The sequence below is a fragment of the Protopterus annectens genome, chromosome 3.part1, assembly GCF_019279795.1.
Source record: "Protopterus annectens isolate FY-2018-M chromosome 3.part1, PAN1.0, whole genome shotgun sequence".
In the NCBI taxonomy this organism is placed as follows: domain Eukaryota; kingdom Metazoa; phylum Chordata; order Ceratodontiformes; family Protopteridae; genus Protopterus; species Protopterus annectens.
Genome location: NC_056732.1, coordinates 1,724,922,816 through 1,724,950,211, shown reverse-complemented (window position 1 = coordinate 1,724,950,211; position 27,396 = coordinate 1,724,922,816). Strand labels below are relative to the sequence as shown.

The window sequence follows — 27,396 nt, the reverse complement described above, 5'->3', positions numbered from 1 at the left end:
AACCGTAACTCTTACACGGACCGAGTATGAAAGCAGGGGGCGGGTCCGACTGGCGAGTGGTCTAAATGTCCACGCCCCTGCAAGTGTAGTAAAAGCAAAATGCCAACACACGAGTGAGTTCGCTCAAATGTACTTGCAGCCAACACCACACTCCCTGACACTGTAAATCCCCATCACAGTTATAAAAAGTACAATATTATTATTTTTTTTTTAAATCCATGAAATAGCTGCCCATATTTGCGCGTGTGTGCGCGGTTGTGCCCATTGCTTAGCCATAGTTAAGAATTCCGACATGGAAGAGCATAAGAAGAAATGTTTATGCAAATCACACCAAATTGCCATAGCATAATGGTAGAGCGCATGCACAAAGAGGAGGTATTCATGGTTCGAGTCCCACCACTCCCCTTCTTATTTATGTTTTAAATCAGTATTTGAAATAATACCAGACATATATGATTAAAATTTTATTAAAAGCAGTGACATGGCCAATGTATCAGTGAACAAAATATATATTTTTAAAGGACCGAGATATATAATAGCCGTTGTTGCTGTTAAGCAATGCTTTACCCAGCTAAACACAGGTGCTCATAGTTTAATAGCACTTTACCCAGCTAAACAGAGTTACCCATAGTTTAATAGTGCTTTATCCAGTGCAATAGAGTTGCCCAACATTTAAAAGAGCTTTACCCAGCGCAATGTGTTTGCGCGGACGTGCGCGCCGCACCAACCAGGGCACCGTAGGGCAGTGGGGAGCAACGTAGAGCTAAGTTGCTTAAATGGAGCAACACCCCCTAGCCTGTCTAGACAGTGTTAAAATAAAAGAATGACAAGGTTCGAACCCAGGACCCTGTGTGTCATAATCAAAGTACAGAACTACTAAACCATGAAAACATAGGGGAAGCAGCCACTATTAACATTCATAAACTTACGAATGGTAGTTTAACCATTACTAAGCAGATCTGCAGTCAGCCGAGAATTTTACAAAATGGCCAATCACAAAAAAAGTGCGGGAAATGCGGCATATTTAAGCCCCATAGGCGGGAATACTCGCCATAACTGATTGTAGCTCACATTTGCAGTCAGAATGGCAGGTGCAGGAGAGGGTTCACGCTTCCGAGCACAACGTTGGGGCATCAAGGAGTCCAAATACATGGTTTGGCTCCTTGTCCACTGTCACGAGTCAAGACTCCTGCAGGGCCAGTTCCAAGGGACGGAGTACAAGGCAGAGGCTTGTAACCGGTTAGCTCGTGACCTCACCAGTGCCACAGGCATTCCTCGGACTGGTAAGCAGGTCTGTCACCACCATGCAGACCTGAAGAGACGAAAGCAGGACCGCATGAACCAGTGGATACAGGAGGCCCATGGGATGCAGAATGCCCCACAACTGAGTATGTAGCCATGGAATGCAGTATGTAAGAATTGATAATGGAGTATGTATAACGGATAGGTATGTCTCAATATCCCTTCATTTACTTTACAGCTGCAGGTGACTGTGCTACGAATCAGCAAGCCTATGCTGATAGGCTGCTAAGGCTGCGCCACCAGGCAGGTTAGTGATTATTCTGCATGTATTGTTATATAAAATATGGGAGAGAGCATGAAAGAAAGTGTTGTAGTCCAATAAAATAGCCATAGAATTGCCTGAATAAGTCCTCTGCATGTACCGTTAGATAAAAACGTCAGAGAGGCAGAAAAAGAGTGTAGTAACCCATTAAGAAAGGCAACATATGTCTGGAATAATATCTCTGCAGGGACTGTCATATAACATAAGTGAGTGAGCCTGAAAAATGATTGTTCTAACCTATTAATAAAGGTATAATATGTCTTGAACATGTCTGCCATAAACACTGTTAAAACAAAAAAGGAGTGAGCCTGTGGAAAAGTGTGCAATGTCATTAATGAAGGTCTAAAACCCAGAGTGTGTCTGTGTCACAGAGTCTGAAATGTTGTTGTACCCTTGCATTATACAAACAGTACTGTTTGAAAATGTGCTGGCAACCCAGAGTTATGCAGTCCCATATAAAGTGGGTGATAGAAGTGCTAGTAGCTGTGAAACATATATACAGTCCACAATAGTCAGTTACTGGCTGGCATGAATAAGTAAACCTGGCACACATGTAGCATGTAATTATTCACCAGAAATGTGTGTGTGTCAAGAGATGCAGGGTTCTGAACAAATCGAAGTGAAAATGTCATGTGGAAACATCCCAGATATGTAGATAAAGAAATATAAATGCAAACAAGAAATATGTAGCAGTAACATCTGCATCCTGGACAGTTAGTATGTCAGATATAGGTCAGGCATATATTGAACTAGCCAAACCCATGACACAACGTAATGTATGGTGGCAAGTGTAATAATACAGGTAGAGGGATATACAATTGCAGTCACTGGGAATGCAGTGTAGACTAAAATGTGATTATAAGATGTTAACCAAGGTTTTTTCTACATGTTAATGAAGGTATCTTTTTACACCCTACTGTATGTGCATAAACAATGCAATTCCACACCTCAATGGGTATGTATAATCTTAAATATTTGTTGGGACATATGTCCTATTGTTTTATAAATATTTGCATTGATGTTGATGCATGTGCCCTGTTCAAACACCACATTCATGGTGGCCTGTTGCTACCAAACATCCCTGCATGCTGTTGGAATATCCACTGTTGTTCAATATATGCATGTGTTATGCTTGCTGTTCAACTGTTGGAACCTTGGTGTGTTGGGTTAATGGGAATATTACTGCATGCTGTTACAACTAATCTGGAATGCTGTTGTTTATGTTGTAATTAAACACACGTAATCACAGAATGTAAGGGAAGGCCGGTCCCAGCAGACTCACCTGTCCCTCCTCAGTTGGCGAGTGCACCTGGCACCAGCAGCTCCGGTGCCCAGCCCGGGCTCCCCTCCTCCGTTGGTCCTGTGCCACCTTCGGGTGGAAGTGCTGCAGGGGATGGGGCTCATCCCCCCCGTACAAGCATGGGCCACCTGTCACTCTTGCTAGGGTCCAGGCTGTGGTGCATAGGGAGATCCAGCGTTCAGTCGCTGATCCCCAATGCCAGCTCGAGGCGAGAGTGTCGCGTCTCTCGGGTGAGCCTGCCTGTCCTACACAGCCCTCACCACAGCCACCCTCCGGGCTGTGAGGGTGCAGTGGTGACTGCCCATGGGTGGGGATCTCAGTTCCACTGTTACCATCTGTGGGCTCATGGGCTTGCGATTTCCAAACATCCTTCCCTGTCAATTGTGTTCACCCACCCCATGTGTCAAACTCCGCCCCTGTATGCGTCTTGTTTGTCTTGTCTGTTTACCTCCCCAACCTACCTCCCCAAATATACCTACTTCCTCTACCTCACATTCCACTCTCACCTGAAAAAAAAAATTAAAAAAAGGGCAATCTGTTCCCACAAAAAAATTACGCCCCATACGTAGCTGCCCAGTTCGCACACATGTCCGCTGGACATGTAAACTGATAATTCTAATTGGCAGAACAACATATTTTGTTGTCCTCACCCCTCTCTCAGGGGTGGAAGGTTTCAAATTTCACACCAAATTTCAAACTTATGCACAGCTGTTGCTGGTAAAGAAATGGGCAGCTATGGACCTTCCCTACACCCATCCTGCACATCCCAAGCTGGTTTCCCTACTGTCTTTCCCTCTTTGTGCCCCCTTTTAAACCACTTTCCTATCTCCCCATTTTCTTTTCTTTAAAAGAAATTAGCGCGGGGGTTAGTGGGAGTAAGCACTTTTAAGCAGTAGTTAGTGGGGGTGCGCAAGTGTGAGCTTGTGTGTGCTTAGCTAAGCATTGCTAAGCGTCACGCAAACCCACTTTCAACTGCTTAAAAGTGCCTTAGTCACTCTGTATGACAAGGCCCTTGTACTGCTCAGCAGCAAAATAAAAAAACCTTGTCAGTCTCGAACCTGGGACCTTGGATCACCAGTCTGCATGAAGTACCACTACACCACAGCAGATAGGTACTATATACCTGTGTAGTCAGGCACAACCAAGGGTGTAGGTAGGCATACACAGTAGTGAAATATGTCCAGTTGTCCTGAGCAGACTGTGCTAATGTCAACACAAACCACAAACTGTTCAGAAGTGAGTAACCTACTAATGCAGTGCAGCAGTTCACAAACAGTGCATGTGCCTGATATTCATAATTGGTAGTACAACATAATTAGTTGTCCTCACCCCTCTCTCAGGGGTGGAAGGTTTCAAATATTCCTCCTAATGTATTGCATATGCACAGCTGTTGCTGGTAAATAAATGGGCAGCTATGGACCTTCTCCACACCCATCCTGTACATCTCGAGCTGGTTTCCCTACTGTCTTCACCTCTTTGTGCACCGTTTATCACCACATTCCTATCTCCCCATTTACTTTTCTGTCAAAGAAATGAGCGCAGGGGTTAGCAGGAGTGAGCACTTGTAAACAGTAGTAAGCGGGTTTGCACCAGTGTGCACATGTATGCGCTTAGCTTAGCATTGCTAAGATATGACAAGCTAAGCCAAGCTTAGCTTAGTATTGCTAAAATAAAATAAGCTAAGCTTAGCTTAGCATCGTGCAAACCCGCTTACAACTGCTTAAAAGTGCCTTAGTCACTCTGTATGACAGGTCCCTTGTACTGCTCAGCAGCAAAATAAAATGCCCTTGTCAGTCTCAAACCCCACACCTTGGACTCACCAGTCTGCATGACATACCACTAAGCCACAGCAGATATACAATAACTTGATGCTGAAAGAAATATAACATGCATTACAAGGAGTGAATGTAAAGGGAAAATAGGAAAGCCATAGGAATACATTGCAATAACTACTGTTGTATGCCAGTTAATTCCCTAATTTAAAAAAGAAGGTACATATTCCCATGTATCCAGTGTTAGCATTAGGAGGTGTGAGTAAACCTAATCACTGAGAAGAGTGTACTGGAAGAAGCAACAGTCAGGTTTCAGTACAACATGCATTTCACTGGCTACAACCCAGCTTCAGATATGAGACATATACTAACCTTCTGACTGAAACAACAGTGTCCACAGCAAACAAGCATGGTCCCCACCTTGCAAAACTGAAAGGGCTATGCCTACCTAACCTATCATTTTATAGCAGTGTCCTGAAATCACAGTGAGAACTGCAATTACCACACAGCAGGCTGCATGCAATTACTAAATGGTGGGCACCAATTGGTGCAGAGGCCATCACATTCACATGTGCAGATACCTAGAAAAGCAGCCTGTATCTGCTGTCCACACATGCAATAATATCATTGCAACAACTGGGAGAGAGAAAGCACAAGCGAGAGAGAGAGACAGACAGACACAAACAGGCAGTAGGAGACAGATGCTGAAAACAAACAGTAACACACAGAGGAAACAAAACCAAAAAAAAAAAACACCTACAACAGACGGAGGTGAGGAATACAAAGATAAAGTATGTAACAGATATGTATTTGCTGACATCTGAAAGATGTGTCTGAAGGGTACTCTACATACTGTGAATCATCCATATGTGGCAGCAGTCCGTATCTATATGTACATGCACATTTGTATAGGGCAAGGGACATACTACAACTGTTAGCGAAGGCTGGACATATGTATGTTGTTGAAGGCTGCTATGTGCACATATGTATGTAGGTTGTAGTGTGTGGCATTGCAGAAAGCAAGCAGTGCTGGTATATGTCATGTGGTGTTAAACGCTGTGGGACTGAGCTACAGGCAGTGAGGCCTGCAACAGCTATACGGCCTGAGGACAGCAGAATGCATTCTGCACAACATTGTGCAATAGTATTACATAACCATATGTCTCACAACTGTTGCATAATTGACATCCCCACCATGAAAGGCGGGCAGTATATGTGCCTATATGTGCAGCTATATGTACAGAAATGGATAGATATATAGATATATATATATGGATATATTTAGATATATATGGATATATTTAGATATATATGGATATATATGAATAAATAAATAAATATATATATATATATATATATATATATATATATATATATATATATATATGGATATATATATAGACATATATGGATATATGTAGATATATATATATATATATATATATATATATATATATGGATATGTATAGATATGGATAGATATGTATATATGTATGTGTATATATATATATATATATATATATATATATATATATATATATATATATTTAGAGAGAGAGAGAGGGAGACATGAGGTCATATGTACTGCAACAGGTGCCTGTTGTCCAGGGCATGGACTGAACACCAGTGTTGATACTGCAGTGCCATGCCCCATTCCAAAACACCTTATGCAGTAACTGCCATCTAGATGGTAGCCTGCCTAACACTGATGGTGTCAGAAGGGTACACGGGACACAGATTGACAGTAGGCTCCCCTATGATAATCACAGTCCCACAGTAGTCATGTAATCTGTCTATGTGGTATGTGTCATCACAAAAGGTGTGTCAACTAGGGAAATATAGGTCGGTGTTCCCCTCTACTCATCACAATGCATGTGGTATGTACCTCACATGACAACTACAGCAAGTGGAAAGGCCACAGACATACCTAACAAAGAGTAATACTGCCCTCAAACACATGCCCTATGCAGACTGACTCACAAACCACAGCTAGAGTGCTGCATACGCCCACCCAGAGGTTACCACTGCCGGACATACAGAGGTATGTCACACCCATAGCAGTCGGCCAACCACCATGACAACACCTCACAATCCCTCTGGGCTACATGACCTAGGGCCCTAATCCTTGTCACCTCACTAAACAGCACATGCTGGAGGTACAGGTTCCTATTCACAAATATGCCATACTCTGGACTAAACCACCCAGCATGAACAAACAAGGCTCCTCATTAGCAGATGTCATACATACCCCTGATGATTGTTTTGGAGATAGGTAATATGCCCTGGGAGTCACCTCTGTATATTCGGTTGACAGGAGCAAGTGAAATCACATTAAATGTGTGTCAAAGGCCAGAGTAGCATATGGCTAGGCTGCTCTAGGCCCTAGGGCCAATAGCGTACAACCTACCTATGACACAATGTACACACACATGTACTCAGTGCAATACCTGCTATGTGAGGTGGAATGAGTGTGACAGTGACTGTGTGCAAGGTTTGTAAAGGTGTGATAGCTTAGTGTGAGGTTGAGTCTGTCATGGTAGTTTGTGTCCTAGGTGTGAGGCTGGAGAAAGATGTGTCAGTTATTGGGATGCAGACATAGTAAGATGGCATATGTTGTGATGTAGTTCCTTGTGTACGACTGTGGTGTCCCAATGTAGGCTGAAGCAATACATGTATGCTCATTAAGTGGTACTGCTGGTGACTCCAGCTCACATAAGAACTGTTGTACTACCTGAAGCTGTAGGCCTAAACAGCGCAGTATGGTGTATGTTCACAGTCCCTGGTAACACTGGCTTGTGTGTTTCCTGTAGTCTGCACAGATTACATACCACAGGCATAGGTATCTGTAAGTAGGGGCACACAGTACTATAAGGTACACAGGTAATGCTCATCTGTGTCAGCATGCATCTGTGTTTTGTATGTATGTCTGATGTGTGTTTAATGATGCCTGTACCATGCCCGCAATGACATGTGTGTTACAGGGTATGTGTGTGTACCTAGCAATATGTATACTGTGTTACAGCAGTATACCAGCTATATTAACAACCGTGCACATATGTTAGGTAGGGGTATGGCATCAAAGACTAGGGTGGTTTACCGGTAATGCTGTAAATGTACATGACATTCATTGCATTGGATGACATATTTCTTCATGCATTAGCTTGATATATACCCCTGGGGCGAGGTTGTGCATTGTATCCCAAACAGTGTGCCGACTACTGGTGTATACTGGTTTGTTATATGGAGTGTTGCAGGCACTGTAAGCCAGTTGTGGGCTGAGCAGTGATATGTGGTATTGAACATGTGTATCCTCTGATAGACAGATAGATGCTATATATGGCAGTTAAGTGATATCTGTACTTCATAATGTTAAGTGTGCCACATGACATGCTCACACATATCATTTAATTGTCTTCCAGGGTTATGGCTCATCAACGTAATCCATCATATTCAGCTGCGGAGGAGCAGGAAATTCTGAACAGCCTGGTGCAGCACTATAACCTGCTTTTTTCCAGGGCCAGCCAGCACCAGCATGACCGTACTGCACTGTGGCAAGACCTTGTTCACTGGGTAAATGACATAGGCATGCATAACCAGACATATGAGCAGGTACACCATCATTGCAGTGATTTAGACATGTCCGGCGATGTGCGTCTGATATCCATAGGCAACAGCTTGCCACAGGTGGTGGACAGCCATACATCCCCCCTCACCAGAGTGGAAGACCTGCTCCTAAGCATGGTGGCTCCTGGCCTACAGCAGCAACAGCGTCACACATGTGTCATCACGGAGGCCGGAGCCACCCAGCAGGATGACATGGAGTGTGCAGGTAATACGCCCTAGCTGTAGACTACCGTTACCTGTATTGTTAGAATATGCATATGTGAGATGTGTACTGTGTGTTTAGCAGTTGTGCTGCCTAACATGTGCAATACTGATATTTGGAATAGTATCCGTACACCTGTGACTGTTGACTGTTGTTCCACTGTCGTTTAGCACACTCACAGTAGCAATGCCACAGTTGTGGCCACTGACAAACTGTGTCATATTCTTCTAGGTCCCTCTGGTGTGACAGCAGGGTAGACAATACATGCTGGTGAGTGTGTTAACACTTTAATATTGGTAATGAAATGTGCATGTCATAGTTGAGGTGTAGGCCATGTACATGTAACACACCTACGCAAAATGCATGCTGTGCATGTTTGCTGTGAGACATCAATCATCTTAGTAAAGTCAGTAGCTGCCTCAATCACATGCAATGCACAGTGCAGCAGACACAATTGTGGCAACACTGTACTGCACATTGGATATGCATAGTTGCTACAGCTGTACACAACAGAACATGTTTATCATATGCAGTACACAAAAACATGCTACATTTGGCATTACCACACACCCGCTGTAAGGTCACACTTCAGTATCTCACATGTCATGCACACACACATGATGTACCTCAGGGGTAGAGGCCTATCATGGGGCTGTGCAACACTCTGCAACACATAACACAGTCATGTTAGGCAATGCTCCCTATTGGGCACCTCACACACCCATGTACAAGGTGGCTGTGTAATTGTGAACATAGCCATGGCACTTTAGTTCAGGTACAGCATGCTAGGCGGTGGTCTTGCACACATTAGTAGCTCTGAGTGACCACAAGATGCATGTTGATGATGGCACAGGGTACTACACCCCATCCAGTTACAGTGACCACAGTACTACTCATAGCAGTCACTGCTTTGCACCTCAGTGTTGTGTGTGTGCAAACATATGCACCTATACACAATATGCATAGCATGTTGTCTGTGTGCATTAACCAAACAACTAGGGCTCACACATACACACACACATTACATCAACATTGGCCCATGCTGTACTGTTGTCCCTCACACACACACACACACACACACACACACACACACACACACACACACACACACACACACACACACACACACACACATGTCGATTGGATGGGTCAATGTCAGGCTCTGGCAAACAACAAAACGCCCTGTGCATATGATGATACCTGTGTCGCCTCCTGTCATCTGCATCATTGATGGAGGGACAAGCTAACATGGTGCTGATGCACAGGACACTATAGCAGTGTAGCAATAATAGCAAGTTGTCAACAAGGAAGTGTAACGACATCCTTGTAGGTATATCTGAGCAGACATTATGCATCAAAGCTCTGATTGTCAATGTAGCATTGTTTACACCACTGTTAGGTCTGAGTATGTATTGTACACCCATGTGCCACTTGGCTGAAGTGTAATGTGTTGCCAGTATGTGTTAGTGAGTGGACAGTACGTGTGTGATGTGTGCAGTAGAGATTAGCAAGTGTACATCTGTGAACATGGTGGGTGCGCACTGTCTGCATGTACGTAGCATAGTGGACACATGGGACATGTGGCATACCCTGTCGTACACATTGTTAACATCTCATAGTATCTTTCAATGGCCAGTATGCATTCTACTACAGTTATGTACTAACATGGGTAGACGTGTGTATGACATGGGTTGACACTATGCTGTGGGTAATACCGTTAATATTTGTCAGTGATTTGCAGTCTGGTAGTATACACAACCTCAACAGCATGACTATAAGCAATCATTGGATGATGTCCTGACAAATGACACACAGTAGTAGGGAACCCAGTAACAATTGGATCCTTCTGGTGCTACACTATAACACTAACCAGTGGTAATGACCGCCACCCATTCCTGTAACCCTACCTGTTTGACATATAGCCCCCTTAGGTACATGCAGACACACCAGGGATGTGTCCATCCAAATCTGGAAATGCATGGATTGGCCTACAATGCATTCCCTGGATGGGATGCATATCCTACACAAGGGTATCATACAGACAGATACCTGTTGTCTGATACATGCTGTATAGCAGTAAGCCGACTATGGCATAGTCATCCTCATGTACTATACATACTATCCCGTCATTACCACACAGGTGGTAGCCCTCAACATGTATGTTGGGAACCAATGTGTACATACAGCCTCATGTTATGTCATGTGTCCCTTGGTATCCACATATCCATAGGTATTGTGGAGTCCCACGGTGTATCAAATAAGACATTAGAGGCCTGAAATCATATCCACAAGGCAGTCGTACACCTATAAAGACTGTCCATTCTTGGCAGTCTTTGTTGTGTATGACCATGTCTGACATATACCCCAGGCATATACCCTCATTCACACTACTCAAGTAACTGTCATGGGAGTGTGTGCCACAGATGACCTTGGCCACAGAACACGACAGTGGATGGCCTTGTCACATGCATACATATGTGACCTATGATCTGAGAAGCAGCAGCACAACCTGTCAATGGAAACAAATATATTCATGTAGTAAGCATGCTTCACACCTATGTACTGATTGAGGGGACATGTACACATATATATTTGCCACGCAGATACCTGATGTGTGCAATGCACTTACTGTTGTAATCATACCATAGTAAAAGCAAAATCCACACTGCATTGACCAACAGTGACACACACACACAGTCAGCATTTGCAGGATTCAAACCCCTACCTAGCTATGTTATGATACTAGAGAGCAATGCATTAACATGGCATGCTATCTGCTTTACTGGGTGGTTTCCCTTCTCTGGCTGTATTTTTAGGATGGTGACATCATCAGTCTTTCCAAAGAGGAATGTACCTCTTTTAGTGTGTTTTCCCAGTCTCCAAAAAGGGCAGTCCTTTCAAAGACAATTCCTAGTCTCCAAAAAGGGCACTCCTTTTAAAGACAAACACACAAACTGTTTGCAGAATTCAAACCCCTACCTAACTATGTTATAGTACTAGAGAGAGACGCATTAACACAGCGCGTTATTTGCTTTATTGGCTGGTTTTCCTTATCTTGCTGTATTTGTAGGATGGTGACATCATCAGACTTTCCAAAGAGGAATGTACCTCTTTTAGTGAGTTTTCCCAGTCTCCAAAAAGGAACACCTCTCAAAGGAAACCGCACACATACACACCCCCCTACACACACACACACACACTGTTTGCAGGATTCAAACCCCTACCTAACTATGTTATGATACTAGAGAGAGACACATTAACACAGTGCACTATTTGCTTTACTGGCTGGTTTCCTAGCTCCTGCTATATTTATAGGATGGTGACATCATCAGACTGGACATGGTGATGTCTGTACACTTTGTTTTATGCCATTCCAGGAATGGTCCATGTGGGTCAGCAGGTGTCAACAGCTTGAACAAGAACTCAGAATCCTTACCTTGTGTGATCTATCTGTGGACACACTGACATTCCATCATATGTCAACACATATTCATGCACAGCTTGTTGGTTTTGTGGATACTACATGTGTCTGGGATGTTGATAAAGGGCTATTCAAAGTCTATGTGACACATGTAGATGTGTTCATTGATGTATGTCCTGGGTGGCTTCCTTGCAAATAGTCTAGCATGTTTGGGAACTAGGATCCGCACATGAACATACCACAGTGTGTATATCAGCTTCCAATAGCTCTGTTTATGACTGCAACCATGATGGACTCCACGACCTTGCAGATCAGACTTCATAGGCGTACTAGACTTGACTTCCCATGGAGTGTTGTGCACCAACACTTGTGGGGAGTGCCATATGTAGCTGTGACACATTCAACGGTTGCACATCCTGTGTAGGGGGTGAGGCTCAGCTGACTGTTCAGGTGCACGATCTGTTCTGTAGTTTGTGCATGACACATATTGGGAATCAATGTATTCTACTGGCTGCCATGCTTTTGGCAGTGGGGGTAGCTGCTCATCCATTCTACATGTGATATTTCCTGGTATGATGATATGGGCTATTGTCAGTGGGAGGTGGGTATGTACATATGGGCCTGTCTGTCATGATGTCGGCATTGTCACTCAGTTACAGTTGGCCCTGACTCAGGACATATATGGGTGTACATTGCTATTTATGACATAGCTGAAGAAGGTGTCATGATTCAGTCTGGACTCCTTCTCAGCTACTCTTTACAAAACACCAACGAGCATGAGCACTGATCCCTGTTATACTCTTTTACACGCTTAACACCCTCTTGATCCTTTGTGATCAGGCTACAGAGTATGTCATGATAATATCCTGGCATGTCCAGCAGTCGGTTTCGTGTGTACTCTCCAGTCCAGCTGGTGGATATTGTGATATTGACACAATGTCACATCTGCCTCATGTACACAGACAACCCTCTCCTCCTCCTGACAAACTCAGATATATGTGTGAGATGCACCTGTATAGACATACAGGGCGCTGAACTCTCTCGACCCATGGCTGGCACAGTCTATCAGGTGGTGAAGGTAACCACACACACACCGCATATCAGTCTCACATATCCTCTAGCAACAGCACTCAAACCACATTATCACACATAGACATACTCGGGTGCACTAAATGTACTTTACCTAAGCAGCAGAGACCTCCAAAGCAGACGCACACACACCTGCTACCCCACTACAATATCCACATATCACATAGTTCACAATGTCAGTGTGCCACACAGTCACTGCCTTTCGGGCTAAACAACACACTTAATACACTTGTAGTAGGCGGCACTTATTGTCAGACACACTGACGTACCACTCACCAGCCCTAACAAAGGAATAGTCACTTTGGGCTGTCTGTTGGGTGCCAGGATCTGCTGCATAACACAGGCAGTCAGGTCACTCCAAAGCAAGTACAGGACTGGCACCATCATTGTCCATGCTGGTGTGTATAACCTCAGACGTTACTCCCTGGACCACATGACATGATACATGGAGGAACACTCTGATCATGTAGCCCAAGCCAGTATGACCCTGACCTTGTCTAGCATCTTACACCCACCAATTATGATATCACAGTATACGGACACACATATCACATTTAACAGTTGCCTGACACATTTGTTTAATTCATAGGGGATACAGTGTCTGTCAGCCTATGGTGACATGCTCAACATGCCATGTAGCTTCACTATAGACAGCTTGCACCTGTCACCCTTAGACTTTGGAATGCTGGCTAAGGCTCTTGCTACCACCATAGTGCCTTTTTGTAAGCAGGGCTCAGAAGACAAACCCACCTCCATAGACATTACAGGTTAAATGAAACTAAGGGTAATGCTGCTCAACAACAGTTGTGTTAACCTCATATTGCGGCCACTCAGGACTCTCCTCAGTATGGAAGATAGCGATATCTGTGCACTGACAGATGCCTGGTTCAAGCTTGCTTATGCACAGCAGCACTACCAGGTTATGTTTCATACCATGCTGTCTGACAACAAGACTTGGAACAGACAACACAACTTATCCATATACATCACAGTTACACACACCTCCGGGTTAGTAGCACTGCACAAAGCATCACAGACTATACATATACAACTACCATTGTGCAATACTGCCTTTCAGTTTGTTGCCTGCTAAAGAACACACTCCCATACTCAGGAACCACACTCGGCTTTTGTAGGAACTATGGAGAATATGAAGGTCTCCACAAACACCATTATATTGTGTAACTTCATATACACAGATATTGACTGGGGATACTACTCAAGCCCCGACACCCTCACCCAACAGTCGCTACAATTTGTAGACTCATATGCTATGGCACAACCAGTCAGCACAGCCACAATGGGGAATACATATTGGACCTGATCATCACCAATATGGGGACTCTATGTTCCACACCAGCGATATACCCCTCATTGGTAAGGTCAGAACATACATGTATCTCACTGGACATACATATACCCTCCATACACCCATACTGGGTAATCTTGGTGAACTTCTCATGAGCCAACGTCTCATTTCACCAAAGCAAGGTGGTATCCTTCAGAGACCCTGAGACAGTGGCAAATATGGCTCACACTGCTGCATCCTTTACATACACATTATATGGACACCTAGTGGACTGCATGGATTGTGCTATCTGAAATAACAACAGGACTCACTACTCCAATGGCAGGGGACCTGTCTGGTAGACCCCAGCCATTAATAAGCTGTACAACATCAGGAGGAAGCTAATACATGATAACAGCACAATCCCAGACTGGGAAGGCATCTGTGATCTGTACTAGCAGACAGCTATGATCACTCATGAACTTTTCTAAAGGCCGCTTCTACCGGAAAATTGCAACAGACACATAGGACTATCACACAGCCTTCTTCAGTTATGTCAGGAACCTGGGTGGACACTCACTGATATTGTGTGAGTTACTGCTGACTGACTAAACCTACCCTGAACCCACTGGCATTGCCAACATCCTGGCAAACAGGTTCAGTGCAGATGTCTCTCACCCATCCCCCCTAAGGAGCAAATATCCATCCCAACAGAGTATAACCTCCCTGACATCACACAGTAACAGGTGAGTGCTGCCCTCCCCAAAGCGTACATCACAGTATCAATGTGACCAGACGGTGTCCCAGCCTGCATCTTACACGAGCATCATGACAGACATAACCCTCACATTACATCACTGTTTAATATCGGAGTTACCACAGGATATGTACCCAAGGAATGGCGTACAGCGACAGTGGTCCCGCTCCACCGAGTTGGCGCCACAAAGGACCACAGACAATATTGCCCTATAAGCCTAAGTAGCCTGTTCTGCAAAGCTATGGAGCGTATTGTCATGGGACTCATACACATAGACATCGGGAACCTACAGACACTATGTCCTACACATTTCAGCGTTGTTGTGGGCAGATCTTGCCTCTTGAACCTGTTTGTATTCTTTAAACGGCTAATAGGTCCATCGACATAGGGACGGCTGTCCACACAGCCTACCTGAACCTTGCAAAACCCTTCAACACAATAACCCACTGGGCCATTATGCATAGGCTCACCAGCGTCAATATGGACACATATCTCACACGATGGATTGCTACCTGGATCAGGGATAGCACCCACATAGTCAGAATTGCAGGTGCCATGTCTGACTATACACCAGTTAACATGTGGCATCCCACACGGCTCGGTCCTGGGACCTCTCTTGTTCAGTATATATTTGTCTGATGTACAGGCTACCACAGGGGGAATATGGCTGAACATTTTTGCACTTGACTGCAAAGTGGGTGCCATGATCAACTCTCCAGCTGCCACATGCATACTCAAACAGGGTCTCACACAGATGGATGACTGGTGCCTGAGCCATGGCCTACAGCTAAATGCCATTAGTTGCATAGTCATCCCCTTTGGGAATAATAACATGCCCACACATTACCACATAGGTAGTACTCCATTACATACGGTAGGAGTTGTTAGGGGTTTGGGGACATGACTTGTTCGTACTGTCACCTTTGACATTCACGTTGCCAAAGTGGTTGGACACACCTTGTATGTGGGCCACCTTATCCCATATGGTTTCACATCTAGATCGAGTGAGGTCATTGTACCCCTATACTCATCACATCCATGCTTGGTTACAATGCCAGATATGGGGTGTACCTTACCCGACACCTGCAGCAACTATACTGGCCACAGAAGTTCCTCACCAAGCAGATCTAGGGACTCACACAGATGCCCTGCACAGTTCAGATGCAGTAACTCCAGCTCTACTCAGTCGCTTACCACCTACTCAGATATGATGTGTGCCTGTTGTTTACAGGTGTACCCAACCCAGAATTACTGGACATGCTCCACCTCAGGATATCTGACTCCCTTAGAGCTACACACTCCAGGGACGTATACCTCAGCACAGATGTTAATAGGACATTGTGGAGGGACAGATTCTTATCCCAGAGGCTCCACTCACTCCAGAATGTAATCCCAGTTTCACATAGGCAGAGCCACCCACTGACCACCTACAGGAGACATCTTGATGACTGTATAGGTGATCGTATATTTACCCCTGGGATATCTTCTGTGCCCCTGCTAGACAGAGGCACACTAGCCTAAACGTACATGGGCTATCTTGTGTGACCTACTATTCACACACACACAGTGTAGTAATCTAACAGGGTTGTGAATGCCAAACACACTCTGGCTAGGCTTGTACATGCCCTAGGGCAGATAGCCTAGTATCAACCTCTGAACCTATGCTAATGTTCAGGATGCACAATGTTTATTGCTGATACTGTTTGCAGGTCTTTATCATCTTTGCTTTACCAGTTTCTATGAACAATTTCGGTATCTGCAGAGCATATTTGATTATGACAGGGTTCCACTATATTATAGATGTGTCTGTTGTCATATAACTGTGTGCACAGGGCAGATTGTTGTATAGTGACAGGTCCCTGGGTTAACACATGCAACTGCCAGATATGCGTGGCCCACTGCTGTACTCAGACATAGCCTAAGTGTGTGAGCATGCCCAGTTCAGCCATTCTGTGTTTTGTTGCCTGACATTTGTCTCATTTATTCAAGTGTGTGAGCATGCCCAGTGTGACCTTTCAGTATGTTGCTATCTGAGGTCCACTACATATGTTGATGTGTGCGAACATGACCGATATCAACATTTATACTGTGTGTGTTGGAAGTCAGGTTCTGTTCTCACTGCAGGACTCACCTTTGTGTCATAACTTGACAAGGATTATGCTGTGCCTGCAGGGTTTTCATGAAATACTTTGCATAGACTTATCAACATTCCTTCATACAGGCCAACCACTGCAATGCTGTCATGGTTTAGTGGTCCAGTACTTTGGCTATAGTGCACAGTATCCTGGGTTCAAGGTCCATCAATGCTTTATATTTTCATACTGAGCAGACCAGACTGCTTAAGGGCCAGTTAAGCAAATATGAGCATGTTGGCTTTTGTTCAGCTATGCCCTAATTAGACCAGGCTTGTCCGACATTGCTCAATATACACCAACATTGCTGGACGTTGCCCAGTATTACTGAACATTGACCACAGTTGTGCTAGTTGGTGTGCTATTTTGTTTGCATGTACTACATGGTGGTAAATGCTGTTTAGCACTGCTTTATATTGCTTAACACATGGCAATCATGCCTTAGGTGGTGCTGCAGGGCTGCCTATGTCGGATGCACATACTACACTCCCTGTACATGTTTGAAAGCAGGTAGTGTCAACTTAGGCATCCCTTTTACTATATGTGCAAGTCGGAGAGAGGTATCATTTCCAGAGTTCCTACTGAGCCAGTGTATGTGCTATGCGTTGCCTCTTTGCCAAGGCCAAAGCATACTGGGTACGCCTCCTTCGGCCTACTGGGGCAGGCCTCTGAGTCACGCTCTGCCTGTGATGGCCTTGGCAATGGTGGGGGGCTGTTTGGCCCAGGCCTATGCTGGTCTTGCTGCAGCTGTTTTCGCAGGATCATATTATGTAGCATAGCACATACCATGACAATTTGGGTGCATGTAGTTGGTGAGCACTGCAAGGCTCCACCAGATGTGTCCAGGCACCGGAACCATGACTTGAGCAGCCCAAACACACACTCTATTACATTACGTGTTTGTACGTGTGCCTCATTATGGCGTTCCTGTTCAGGTGTGTGTGTGCATTTCTGATGGGTGTCATCAGCCATGGCTCCAGTGCATAGCATAGCCAGCATCCCCCACTAGGTGACCATGTGGGATGTCCCCATTGGCAAATGTCTGGTACAGCTGCGTCAGATGCCAGATATGGGAATCATGGTAGCTTCCAGGGCAGCCTACACACACATTCAGTATTATGCCCTGGACATCACACATGACCTGGCAGTTGATGGAGGGGAAGCCCTTGCGGTTGAAGTAGACCCCACCCCGCTCGCCGACTGGTGCTTTGATGCATATGTGTGTGCAGTCTATTGCACCCACTACCTCAGGGTATTCCGCTATTTGCTGGAAGAGACGCATATTGCTGGCCAATACCTCACGGGAATTGAGGAAATGTACATGATCACCGACGTGTGCTGACATGGCATCCAGGAACTGGTGCAGTACCCTGGATGCTGATGCCTGTGATATCCCCATCATATCACCAGTTGGTCTATGGAAGGTACCTGTTGCTAATATTCTTAGGCCAACACATACCTTGGTTTCCACTGGGATGGGTTCCCCTCTGTTGGTTCTGTGTGTGAGGCGTGGCCTGCACAGCTCAACAATTTGCTGCAGGAGGTCTCTGTCCACTCTATAGCGCTCCACTATCTCCAGCTCATGTAGCCCCTGGTAGGTTACCCTGGGCCTGTATACTCTTCTCTGTCTCCTCACTGTGGGTTGTCCAGCAGCATTTCCATTGTCACCACCCTCAGCATGTTGCATATGTCGCCTTATAACAGCAATGGCAGCCCCTAACATTTCTTTGTCTCAGTAAAGCTTTTTCAGTTTTTACTTGTATTAGCTTACTGCAGTGTCTGTTGTGAGAAACATAATGGACTGTTGTTTGCAGTTTTAAGTGCTAGGCTGGGCTGGGCTAGTGTACTGCCTGTGTAATTGCCTGATTCTGATTGGTTTCACCTGCTAGCTCTGCTAGTACTCCCTGGTAGCTTCCTACTATTTGATGTGCTTCCTTTTTCCTTTCTGTTTCCTCGGGGGGGGGGGAGCACCATGCACACAAGCGCAAACACGCACACAGCAGATAACACGCACGTACACATGCTTACATGGACTAAAACTTGCTTATTCAGATTAAAACGCATGCATACCAGCGCAAACTCACTTACAACTCTTTAAACAGCCTTATACATGCTTACTCCGGCTTAAACGCGCACACTCATGCTTACACGCGCGCACTCTGTCTTACTCGGGTTTACACGTGCACACACACATGCATACCCATTCAGCAAGAAACTTTGGTGTTATCCACAGCATACACCTTCCATGTCTTGGCTTTCTCTAGCCTACCTGTTGACACACCTCTTTCCATGATGTGTAAATGACAGCTGACACATGCCACTCTGCTCCAATGAGCTTCCCTTCTTTCATGCATACCCCCCTCGTGATGTCACCTATCTTCTACTCTGTTACTCCCCTTATCCTACTCCTACACTCCACTGACTGTGCTCATTTGCTATGTAAACTTGCGATTCACTATCCTAACCCTCATTTACATAGGATTGCCTACTAATGCTTGGTTACATGTCTTAGACTGAGCTTCCCCCCTTAGCAACCTCTACTCGGTGGCCATGTTGTCTTCAGCCTGCCATTCCCTTGCATTGTACATTAACAATTTCAATAAAATCCACATTTGTGGGTTTTAATTTTTAGTATTCTGGGTTTTAGAGCGCAGCCTGTTTGAGCGCTACGCTTAAACATCGGAAATCGGCGGAAAAAATAAAATATTTTTATTTTCATATTGCATCAGGAAACATTTCACATGGCCGTATATTTGGCTATTGGCATGCTTCCTGCACTGGATGCAACCTTTATTTGGAGCTGTCATGGCTATGTTTTGCTGTTTGCAGAACGTTACTCAGTTGTCAACTGAGTACATTTCTGCAAATAACACTGCTCTTACTCGGACAGGTTCGGGTTTCCTGAATCGCAAATCTACCTCATTTGCATGCCTTTCACCTGCAATTGAGGTAATTTGCATATCCCAGTCCTGCCCGTGTAAGAGCCGATTTAGGAGCGCTCTTACACGCCCCTACGCTGTTCCTGGATCGCTCAATGGACATGATGGCTGCATGGAGTTTTACTCTACTCTAAGACTCCGTGCAAGCCTTCGTGAATCCGGCCCTTAGTTTTTTTTTCTTCACTGTTTAGAGATATTGTGAGTTCAGTGTTCAGACAATAGTGCTTTTAATTCACCTTTCAGTAGAGACTTAGGTTAGACTGAAAGCATGTCATTTCCTTGGGAAGGTGGCTGAAATTATTTCACTTGTAACTAGGAATGTCTTTGATTCCAAGAGATGATAAGCTACTTTTTATTATTTTCTAAGCTTTCTAAAGTTTCCTGTAAAAGTAATTATCATTCTTGTTTTGGAAATATTTATTTTATGAAAAATCTAGATTTTTTTTACATTTAATTCTTTTTTATATGTGAACATGTTTGCATTTCACTCTGTGTATTTATACAAATACATGATTTTTTTCTTTGGGTCATATTCATAAAACTTTCTTGCACTGCATGAACCAAATTTGGGGGATGAGTGGGCATGCACAGGGTGTATGGGATTTTATAAACCTGGTAACCAAGAAATGTGCAGTATGGAGGACCCAAACATCATAACTCCACCAACAAACTGGATAATATCCAGGAATTCACCACAAACAACTTGGTTATTGAGTCTTATTTTGTGCAGTTCTACCTCCAAGTTTCTTTTTTGGTATTCAATAAACCTGGCTACACTATGTGGTTAGCTCCAATAACATGGTCAGTCATGTTATGTACTAATGACCATTTAATGAGGTACCATGTATGACGAGGGTAAACAAAATGGCAGAGCAAAATGTTTAAACACAGCAGAATGGAGTGGCACCCACGGTATATTTGCACATGGACATACACCCATGTTCAGACAGAGTAAATCACAGTGTAATGTTAGGGTCTGCTGCAGCTATAGTAAACATGTATCTGCAAGAGGCTCTGATTGCAACTGCTATGCCCTGTTGTGTACGATGATGCTCATGGGGGTGCAGGATTATCTGTAGAAATTTAGCATTTAATGGCTTCCATGTCACTAACATTGTGGACAGCTACTGTATTGATAGGAACACCATCCAATAAATAATGGAAATGTGTCAGCCTCATCTGCAGACCCATGGAAGTTAGGAGTTCCTATCTCAGTGAATAACAGGGTATGTGTGCCTTTGCATACATTAGCTACAGGGACCTTTCAGCAACCTACTAAGGATACAGGGTGGTTATCTCAGGCCTCTCTCTTGAGAATACTCCATTAGTTTCTCAATGCCATGGGAGAACATATTTACAGAGAAAGACAACACTATGCAGGATTTCTATGATATATCTATTTTTTTCTGAGGTACTGGGGTATAGACTGTGTGTACATTAAAATAAAGGACGTCACCAACTTGGTGAACTATGAAGTAGACAAATGACTCACAAATTGCATCACTCCATCAACTGCCAGATGGTCTACAATGTACAGGTTATCATATACAATGTATATGCAAGCCAGCCAGGCAGTTTTCACAACTTAGCCATATGGCACACATGTGACCTGAACCAATGGTTTGTGAGGGGTGACTTCCCACAAGTGCATATTTTTGGTGATGTAGGATACACCCTGAAACCTTGGCTCATAACATCCATAAGAAATACACACAATCTAACAGACAATGGGCACAACTACATAAAACCAGAAACAACACTTAGCATGCATTTGATGCTGAAGCCTTGCTTTCACTGTCTGTATTCATTTTATATCTGATTTGTTTTGAGAATGCAGTGTTACTATATTTTTATGAAATTATGTCTGAGATTGTTTTATATCAAATTTGTTTCTACACTGTATTGTTACTATATTTTTATGCAATTGTTCTATACTGCATTGTTACTATAGGTTTATGAAGTAATGTCTGTTATCATTTTATAACTGATTTGTTTTTACACTGCAGTGTTACTATATTTTTATGAAACTGTGATTAATTTATATCTGATGTGATTCTACAGCACAGTTACTATATTTTTATGAAATTGTCTGTGATTGTTTAATATCCAAATTATTTCTAGAATGCATTGTTACTATATTTTTATGAAATTATGTCTGTGATTGTTTTATATCTCATTTGTTTCTACACTACGGGGGGGATTCAGTAATTCTCCATGTAAGACTACGTCTTACACGGAAACGGCAGTCTAAGAGGATGATGTCAGCATGCCATGCATATTCATGAGGGTGCGCTGACTCAACCTGAAGGCTAACATGGAGTGTGTAAGACTGCAGGGGGCATGTCGGACTGCCGAGAAGTCCAAATATTCACACCCCTGCAACTATATAAAGGTGAAAATGACAAGTGCAATGAGCGAGTCCGCTGAAATGTACACATAGCAAACACTACACATCCCCACATACTAAACCCTTTATAATTGTAAAATGTAAATTTTTTTTTTATAATTCCCGATATAGCTGCCCGTATTTGCACCCACTGCTTAGCTACAGTTAGCAATTTCGACATTGAAGAGCATAATAAGAAATTTTTATGCAAATTAAGCCAAATAGCAATAGCGTAGTGGTAGAGCCTTCGCACAAAGAGGAGACATTCCCGGTTCTAGCCTCACCACTCTACTTTCTATATTATGTTTTAAATTAGTATATAAAATAATTCCTGACATATATGAAAGAAATTTTAGTAAAAAGCATTGAAATGGCCTATGTATTAGTGAACAAAATGTATATATATAAATATAAGAAGGTGAGCAGCATTAAGGATATTGACATATAATTGCACATAGCTAAGCAGCATTGTACCCAGCGCAATATAGTTGCCCATAGCTAAGTAGCATTGTACCCAGCGCAATATAGTTGCCCATAGCTAAGCAGCGCTTTACCTAGCACAATAGTTTTGCACGGAGCTGCGCACCGCACTAACCAGCGCACCATCGGGCAACGTTGGCAATCTACAGCAAAGTTGAGCAAAGTCGCCTAAACACAGCCACACCCCCTAGCCTGTCTGGGCAGTAGTAAAATATATAGCAATGACAAGGCTCGAACCCGGGACACTATGCACCATAACCAAAGTACTGGACCACTAAGCCATGACAGCTTTGCATAAACATGCACTGTTAACATACATATACTTATAAATGGAAGTTTAACCATTGCTAAACAGGTTTGCTGTTAGCCGAGAAATTTCAAAAACGGCCAATCACAAATAAGTGCGGAAAATGAGGCATATTTAAGCTCCATAGGTGGGAATACTCGCCATAACTGATTGTAGCTCCCATCTGCAGTCAGAATGGCTGGTGCTGGAGAGGGTACTCGCTTTTGAGAGCAATGCTGGGGCAAGGAGTCAAAATACGTGGTTTAGCTCCTTGTCCACCATCATGAGTCAAGACTCCTGCAGGGCCAGTTTCAAGGGACGGAGTACAAAGCAGAGGCTTGGAACCGGTTAGCTCATGATCTCACCAGTGCCACAGGTGTCCCTCGGACTGGTGAGCAGGTCCGTCACCACCATGCAGACCTGAAGAGATGGAAGCAGGACCTACTGAACTGATGGATACAGGAGGCCCATGACATGCAAGATGCCCCACTACTGAGTAGGTAGCCATGTAATGAAGTATGTAAGAAATGCTATTGTAGTGTATATAATGGATAGGTATGTCTCAATATCCCTTCATTTACTTCACAGCTGCAGGTATCCGTGCTGCGAATCAGCATGCCTATGCAGATAGGCTGCTAAGGCTGCACCACCAGGCAGGTTAGTAATTATTCTGCATGTATTGTTATATAAAATAAATGAGAGAGCCTGAAAAAAAGTGTTGTAGCCCAATAATAAAGCCATAAAATGCCCTGAATAATTTCTCTGCATGTACTGTTACATAAAATAAGTGAGCGAGCCTGAAAAAGAGTGTTGTAACCTATTAATAAAGGTATAATACGTCTTGAATAAGTCTTCTGCATGCACTGTAATATCAAATAAATGAGAGAGCATCTAGAAAAGTGTGTAATGTAATTAATAAAGGTATAATACTTGGAGTGTGTCCGTGTCACTTACTTTGAAATGTTGTTGTACTCTTGCATTATATAAATAGTACTGTTGTATTAAGCGCTGTCAACCCACAGTTGGGCAGTCCCATATAAAGTGGATAAAGGAAGTGCCAGTAGCTGTGAAGCATATATACAGTCCTCAACAGTTGGTTAATGGCTGGCATGCATAAGTAAATCTGGCACATGACTAGCTTGTTAATGTGTTCCCCAGAAATGTGAGTGTGCTGCTAGAAATGTAGGGAGCTGTAGAAATATAACTGAAAATGTCATGTGAACACATCCAGATATGTAGATATATAAATATAAATAACATATATATAAATACGTAGCAGTAACATCTGCATCCTGGACAGCTAGTATGTCAGATATAGGTCAGGTATATAATGAACTAGCCAAACCCATTACACAACCTAATGCACATGGCCTAGTGTAATAATACATGTAGGGGATATATATCTGCAGTCAATAGGAATGTAGTGTAAACTATAAGTACTTATAAGATGTTAATGGAGGTATCTTTTTACACCCTACTGTATGTGCATAAACAATGCAATTCCACACCTCAATGGGTATGTCTAATCTCAAAACATTTGTTGGGACATATGTCCTATTGTTCTATAAATATCTGCATTTACTTTGATGCATGTGCCCTGTTCACACACCACAATCTTGGTGGCCTGTTGCCACCAATCATTCCTGCATGCTGTTGGAATGTCCACTGTCATTTAATATATGCATGTGTTATGCTTGCTGTTCAACTGTTGGAACCCTGGTGTGTTGGGTTAATGGGAATATTACTGCATGCTGTTACAACTAATTTGGAATGCTGTTGTCTATGTTGTAATTAAATGCACCTAAACACAGAACGTATGGGAAGGCCGGTCCCAGTGGACCCACCTGTCCCTCCTCAGCTGGCGATTGCACCTGGCACCAGCAAATCCGGTGCCCAGCCCGGGCATCCCTCCTCCATTGGTCCTGTGCCACTTTTGGGTGGAAGCACTACAGGGGATGGGGCTCGTACCCCGTGCAAGCATGGGTGGAGAAGGGCCACCTGTCACCCTCCAAAGGGTCTGAGCTGTGGTGCGTAGGGAGATCCAGCGTTCAGTCGCTGATCCCCTATGCCAGCTCGAGGCAAGAGTGGCGCAACTCATGGGTGAGCCTGCCCCTCCCACGCAGCCACCCTCTGGGCTGTGAAGGTGCAGTGGTGACTGCCTATGGGTGGGGATCTCAGTTCCACTGTTACCATCTGTGGGCTCATGGGCTTGCGATTTCCAAACATCCTTCCCCATCAATTGTGTTCACCCACCCCATGTGTCATATTCCACCCCTGTATGCATCTTGTTTGTCTTGTCTATTTATCTCCCCAACCTACCTCCCACAACATACCTACTTCCCCTACCTCACATTCCACTCTCACCTGAAAAAAAACAATGGGCAATCTTCTTCCGCAAAAAAATCACGCCCCATACATAGCTGCCCATTTTGCACACGTCCACTGGACATGTAAACTGATAATTATAATTGGCAATACAACATACTTTGTTGTCCTCACCCCTGTCTCAGGGGTGGAAGGTTTCAAATTTCACTCCAAATTTCTAACATATGCACAGCTGTTGCTGGTAAAGAAATGGGCAGCTATGGACCTTCCCTACACCCGTCCTGCACATCCTGAGCTGGTTTCCCTACTGTCTTTCCCTCTTTTGCCCCCTTTTTCACCACTTTCCTATCTCCCCATTTTCTTTTCTTTCAAAGAAATTAGCGCGGGGGTTAGCGGGATTAAGCACCTTTAATCAGTAGTTAGCGAGTTTGAGTGAGTGTGTGCATGTGTGCGCTTAGCCAAGTATTGCTAAGCTTCGCGCAAACCCGCGCAAACCCGCTTACAACTGCTTAAAAGTGCCTTAGTCACTCTACATGGCAGGGCCCTTGTTCTGTTCATCAGCAAAATAAAACACCTTTGTAAGTCTTGAACCCCTGACCTTGGACACACTACACTGCATGAATTACCACTAAGCCACAGTAGACATACAAGTTGGTGCTGTAATAAATATATCATGCATTACAATGAGTGAATGTAAAGGGAAAATAGGAATGCCATAACACAAGTCTTGTTCTGTGGATCTTTACCAGCACTTGTTGTGGAATTGCATGCATGACTGTGAAAAGAGAACCAGCCATTCTAGCAGGAAATAATGTTACAGTAGCACTTTACAAACCCCACACAGTATCAGAGCAGGATAAACACTGGCATATTTGAATAGGGCAGAGGCCATACTTCCCAACTGTGACTGCTTTTCAGGGATGTCCCTGATTCGTAAACAAATGTTAGCTGTGTCCCTCTGAATCCTTCTGAAAAGTACAGACGTTAGGCAGAAAAGTGGGGAATTACACTTAATGAATAATGTCAATAAGTAAGAGTAGACACTGCTTGCACATCAGAAAAGGTGTATTCATACATATGCTCTGATTCTCTCACAGTCTCAACTTAATGTCTGTAATATATTACAGGTGTACCTCACTTATATGTACCTTTCCCTGAGGTTGTTCAAATATATACCTGAGTGCATCAGAGACCTGGCAGAGACAGAAACACACAGGCATATCAGCTTTTCTGCTGTTACACACTCTGCAAATAGCTTTGGAAGGAGTTCCACAAGCATACCCTTATGTAGGAGTACAACATAGAAATATCAAAGGATGTAGCCATGTACTGGTAGCAACCACCTGTGACAATGCCATTGTTCCAGTGCTGAAAAGACCGATGTGGTGCACAGACAAAGAGTAATAGGCTAACCTCTGGCTACCATCTGGATAGGTCCACAGGTGGGAGCTATGCAGACTACTTGCCTTGATAGACTAACAGGTACACAGCAACCCTGTATGTTCAGCAAGATAAACATCACACAATAATACATAATGCTCTCTGTACTTCTGCACCCCTACCCAAAAGTACAATATACCTGTGCATTCAGGCTCTACCAAGGATATAGGTAGGCATACTCAGTACTGAAATCTGTTCAGTTGTCTTGAGCAGCCTGTGCTAATGTCAACAGAAAAAAAAAACACAAACTGTTCAGAAGTGAGCAAGTTATTATTTACAGTATAGTAGTTCAGAAACAGTTCATGTGCCAGAAGAATACATTGCAATAACTACTATTGTATAGCAGTTAATTATCTAATTAGAAAAGAAAGTACATACTCCCCATGTATCT

At 43.8% G+C, this 27,396-nt stretch overlaps 1 protein-coding gene across 1 annotated transcript in view; it reads right to left on the bottom strand.

Annotated features, from left to right (window-relative positions):
* Positions 1-27,396, bottom strand: part of LOC122798641 — a 278,214-nt gene that overhangs the window by 8,318 nt on the left and 242,500 nt on the right. The gene's annotated exons all lie outside the window — the stretch shown is intronic.